This window comes from Anas platyrhynchos, chromosome 11 (genome assembly GCF_047663525.1).
Source record: "Anas platyrhynchos isolate ZD024472 breed Pekin duck chromosome 11, IASCAAS_PekinDuck_T2T, whole genome shotgun sequence".
NCBI classification, from domain to species: Eukaryota; Metazoa; Chordata; class Aves; order Anseriformes; family Anatidae; genus Anas; species Anas platyrhynchos.
The window spans coordinates 19,607,015-19,613,014 of NC_092597.1; positions in this window are offsets into that span (position 1 = coordinate 19,607,015).

Below are 6,000 nucleotides of genomic sequence, written 5' to 3' on the forward strand. Positions count from 1 at the left end.
AGTAAATCATCAAGTTTCATTATAGAGTTGGTCGGCACACAACCTCCCGCCAAAATAATAAAAGGTGAGAAGTCAAAATCAATTTCATTAAGCTGGTACAAGTCAATATTTGGATGCTCTATACTGGGAATGGAAGTGGCTGAAAGCCAGCACCTGAAGTGTAGTTTTAAATGGGCAAAATAAAAGTCATCAAAATAAGAAAATTGATTTTGGGAAGTTAAATCAATGTGTGCGCCTAGTACAATTTACACACCTGGCTAAAATGCTGTAAGATATATGCTTACAATCACTAAGTATTGCTATTATTACATGAATGTTGCAAAAAACACTGACTTTTGACTGAAGGTAAGTGCTGAGGTGTCTGGTCTGATGTTAGCTAACAGGAGGGCCTTGCCAGGACTCAAACATGTTCTAGTTTCATTTATTTCATGCACAGCTCCGTGTAGCTTTGTGCACATTTCTTGTTTTAGTGTAGCTGTAAACTATTTCTCTTTGCCTTATACTGAACTGCCTACTTTAACATTCCTTAGGACGTTCATTGTGCTTTTGTTCTTTAGGTCTAAACCAGTATCAAATTAACTCTTTCATTTAAATCAGTACAACTCTCTGTATGGTCATCAGTGGAACTGGTTCAGTGTGTACTTTCTTTAAATGAGCATTTTAAATCTCTTTGGCTGCAATCTGAAACATTTCCAGGAGCCATTAGGATGAGCTCTGTCCATATCACCTATATTTTCCATGATACGTGCAGCATATTTGCAGAAATAAATGGGAAGATGTTTTTCCCATATGTGCATGAACTCTGAACTCCAAGAGTTCAAGTGGGTTCAGTTGTTCTCCTCAAACTGTCATTCTAGTCCTAATTAGTACATGGTGCCGTGAGCAATTTAAATGGAATATATTAATAGAGGAGAATTCAGAGGAGGAAGAAAGGCACCCTCCCCCATACCCCTGCCTGCAAAAAACTCTTAAATAAACAGGGGATTTCTTCAGGGTGCCTCACACCCTTCCCACCTCCCCTTTTCCCTTAACAATAAAGATTGAGGGTGGGAGACAGAGAAGGTCCGGATGCTGTCTGCCAGGGAGGGTTTCCCACAGGAGGAGATAGCTGTAGACTCCCACTGCCTCCGAGGAGTCATGGGGGATGGGAAGATGCTGAAACTGAGCCATGATGGTTCAGGGAAGTGCTGTTTTATTTAAACCCTCAAATGGCTTGACATGCCCCTGGTACTTTCACTGCCTAATTATAAATGAAAGGAAAACGGCAAGAGAATCCCCTCCTGTTGACCATCTCCCACTTAACAAGGCAGCACATGTCGCAGTCTCTACCTTTTTAGCTCTGTCCTTGCTTTTATCCTTCTGCAATTTAATCCTAACTCAATTATATTATTACAGCGTGTCACTTTGAGTCACTTTCCCCCTTATTGGCATATGGCTCTTTTCAGTTTCACTGCTAATTCTTTTCCGGTGGACTTGTTTAAAACGTACTCATTTTCTGCTTAGACTCTGTGTTATTCACGCATCACATTTCTGCAATGCCTGGCTAACTTCCTCAAGAGGAGAATGGGAGCCGGGATCTTCACTCTCTGCATACATTTGCTGGAGTTTCCATACTGAATTGTCAAAACACAAACTAGATGGCAGGAAAGGTGAGCATCATGCCCCATCTGTCAGAAATGTGGATAGGAGGCTGCCCTCCACTGGGTCTATTCCAAAGCCCTGGACCAGAGTGATGAGCAGAGCTGGTGAATACTGAAAACTATTTTCTATCAATATCTCTCTCTCTCTCTTTTTTTTTTTTTTTTTTTTTTTCCCTCTTCTCTCCCCATTGCTCCCCCTCCCTTTGAGCTTTCAAATACATTTACTTAGATTCTTTGTGCCATTTTTGACTTTCCTCCTTGTGTCAGCTGGAACAGAGGCTCTTCCTAGCAAGATGATTCTGCAGTTTCTAGTTTCCTGAGGAACCCAATCAAGTTATCTTCAGATTTGAGTATGGGCTACTTAACTGATTTATTAAACACAGAGATCACAGAAGTCACTACTGGGGGAATTTGCATTTAAGAAATATATATATATATATGTGTGTGTGTGTGTGTGCATATATATATATATATATGTATATATATATATATATATATATATATGACGCTCCATGGCCAAGAAAAGAGGACTATTTTAAAAATATATGCATTTTTCACCCTCTCAGCTAGCAAGAGAAGGAGATAGTAGTGGTGATACACACGCAATACTGCCAAGTCCCAAACTTTGCAAGAGCTTTTCACAAAAGCTTGTTTACACTTGGAAATGTATTTCAATAGAGATTCTAGAGCATTTGGCATCCGTTACTATAAAAGACCCCCTTTTCCTTCCCCCAGTATACACTCTTTTTCTGGATTGCCTTTTACCAATTTAATTTGTACGTGAAATAAGCTAGCTAAAGGGAAGGTTTTCTGGCAAGCATCCAAATAGATGAGCCAGAAGAGGAATTTTCTGTTTTGGAAAAAAAAATAAATTAAAAAAAAAAAAAAAGTTTGGCTTCCTTTTTCCAACACAGAACTTAGATACAGGTACAGAAACCCAGGCAAACTATCCAGTAAAAATTCTGCAAATTCTCTTTACTGTAAAGGTAAAGACCAAATTAAAAATCAGATTGTTCAGAGATGGATGCTCTCAGATAAGAAGAGCAAAGTCTTCTGCTTGAAGGAGACTCATGGTTGTCCAATATTCCTGAGGAGTTCAATAATTTCATTGCAGGAAGAGGCTACATCAAATGCATATCCATTTGTGAACTTTTGAAGTTAAATAACTTGAAGACTTCAATGTTCAGATAGAGACCAGGTATTCTATACTACAAACTGAGACTTGTAAATTGGTAGTGGAGTATCTAGTACACGTAATAAGAAAGGTATGGAATGTTGCAAATTGGGCTGTGGTACTGATGATCATACAAACAAAGCAAACATGTCAGTAGAGGCTATTTTATTTCTCTTTTCGGAATCAAATCAAAAGTAATTATGGAAACTCTCTGTGTCTATACCTACTTTCCAATTCAAGATTTCACTATAAAGATCATACGAAAACATATTCAGGAATTCTGATAACAGGCTCTTCAGCCTTGGGTACCAATCTCGAAGCATATAAGAATATGATTGTACTTTTTATCCTTTAAGTTTCTCTTTCCTCCTGTTAATACAGTTTTAACTTGCTAGCTACATTACTTAGCTCTGTAATGACTCCGTGGTTTTAGCTAGCACTTAAGATAACATGGTGTTATTATATCAAGAAATCACGTCCACTTTGTAGCTTTTATGTAGCTGTGTAGCTTTTCTCCTCTGTTTTCAGACTTGATCTGGGATAAGAGACAGCTAATTCTCCATCCTCTTTCAGGCCATTGGGTCAGGTTGGCCCTAACCATCATATCAATTTCCCTAAATCCCTCAGTCAACTTGTCTGTCAGAGATAAGATTTTGAGTCTATTTATTCTACCTCCTCCATCTGAGCTTCATGTAGACTAGCTGTCCTCTGTAGTAGAAAGCTGTCCATGCACCATAAAACTTCCTTAGAAGTTAGACTTACTGATTAATTACTTGAAACATGAGGGGAAAAAAAAAAAAAAAAAAAAAAAAAGTCTTGCTAGATTTGGGGAGGGAGAGGTGTAAATAGAATACAAGGCAACTTTCTTTCTTTCTTTCTTTCTTTCTTTCTTTCTTTCTTTCTTTCTTTCTTTCTTTCTTTCTTTCTTTCTTTCTTTCTAATATAATTTAAAATAGTGAATTTATTTCTTACACCAAACTATCTGTTGTATTATTCTCCTCATTTTTTGAAAAGTCCTCTTTGAAACAGACAGATCTCTCAGTGACTGCTGAGCAAATAAACAGGAAAAACAACAGTCCAAAAGCAATTTATGGAAAGAAAGCATGAAGAGGAGGTGAAGCCTAAAAAAAGTTACATCTGAAATGAGTTTTGAAGAAACATATGCTCTCATGCAGCAGATTTTTCAACCTCATAGGAAATATGGTGCTGAAATGAGAATAGGTTGATGAAAGGATGGATTTGTTTTCTGTGAGATTTCCTGTACATTTGCATGTGAGTATTTGCCCCCTTCCCTGTGAAAGTCTTTGTCTTATTGCTTGTAGAGGGATGCATTCTGTGCACCTACATTTCCTTCCCCAGTCTGGAAGGGATTTGCATTTACATTGATGACTGTTTATCTTCCTGTGCCTCTAATGTTTGTGATAGGTACAATAATGACTGACCTTGCCCTAGTAAGACTGCGGTATGGCTCATCGGAGGAGAATAGCATGATAAAATCCTTGAATTAATGCTAAGGGTGATTATTATTTTGCAAGATGGGTAGCCCACAAAATGCCACTTTGCTATTTCTAGTGACTGGCATTTGTTTAGCAACACAGAGCACAATTTAGAGGAGGCTTTCCAATTCCTACTGGATGGGATCAATTTGACAGAAGCATCGGTATCAGGAGATCCTCTGCTAGGAAAAGAACTATCGCTCTCCACTGTCTTTGCCATTTACAGGAAGTATTGGTGCCAGCAATTTGACTTTCATCAGCAATAAAACAGAGAAGAAAAAAATAAAAAAGAGTTGCAAATGATTCTATAATGTCCTTGAAATTAAATTAAAAATAGCCATCACTGCCAAAACTCAGAAAAGGACTCACAGCTTTTTTACAGTGCCTACTACAATGTGGATTTATGATTGCCGGAATACTGCCTACTGTATAACAAGTGTAGTATTAAGTGCCATATTGGACTACCATATGGCTACTAACCTCAGAGGTTGGTAGCAACTATCAGTGTAGAAATTAGTGTGCAGAATGAGCCTGAGGATAAAACCAGTTATCACTCAAGCATGCTATATAATTGGCTGTAGCAAGAAACTAAAAAATGTCTCGGAAACCAGATGGATTTGAAATGTTCCATTATTCATAAACACTTTTTTTTTTTTTTTTTTTTTCTGCTGCAATACTTGTTCCTTTCCCAAATATTCTGTTGTTAAAAAGAATAATTACCATGCAGAAGCAAAAAGTGAGGAGGATAAAAGTCCTTGCTGCTGGAGTGGGGGTGGTCTTTGTCTGGTTTTGGCCACTCAGTGCCTGCAGTGCCCAGGTCACAGGCAGCCCATTGTGCCAATTTGTGCAGAGATTTCTGCTGCACTCTTCACACAAATTGTGATATGGGTGGTGGTGTGGGTACACGTGGCAGTGTCATTAGCAGCCCTTCACAGCTGTACAAACTCATCCTTAGTGTTTCCCTCTTTTTTTGATCGCTCAAGTGACAACCATTGTAATCTCCTTGACAGGAACTGCTTCCCTGGAGGACAAGGCGTCCCCCCACGCGCTCACATTCCCTTCATCTCCCTTCTTTCCATCCCATTCCTCCCATTCTATTCCTTTTTCCTTCTGGATCCATGAATGAAGGAGGAAGACCCTCCCTCCAAAAATAAATAAATAAATAAATAAATAATAATAATAAAAAAAATAGAGGGAGAGAGAAACAAAGAGAGGCCATTTTATGGACAACAAAAGGCAAAGATCTTTGTGTGTAATATCAAGAAAGCAGAACTTGAATATGCAGGAGAGGAATGATGCAAAACCCATCTACACTCAGTTCAGGTCTAGAGAGCCTCTACATGTCAGGAAATGAAAGCTCTCTCTCATCTCACTCCATGACCAGCCGACCAGCCTCTTGGAAACAGCTTTCACCTATTACAAGAAAAAAGGAAGCATTACAGATTTTTTTTTCTCTGAAAAATAGGACACAAAGGGGTACTCCAGTTCCTATCACCCAGTTATTTTTATTTTTTTGTAATTAATTCTAAGAACCCAGCTACACATGGGAGGGGTCCACATAGGTTTGAGGTAAAGAGGAAACTAAAGGTTGTTGAAGGATGGCAAATTTATTTCCATTGGTTCATCAATAAAACCAAAAGGTTGTTTTTTTGTTGTTGTTGTTGCTGTTGCTGTTTTGATTTTGTTACTG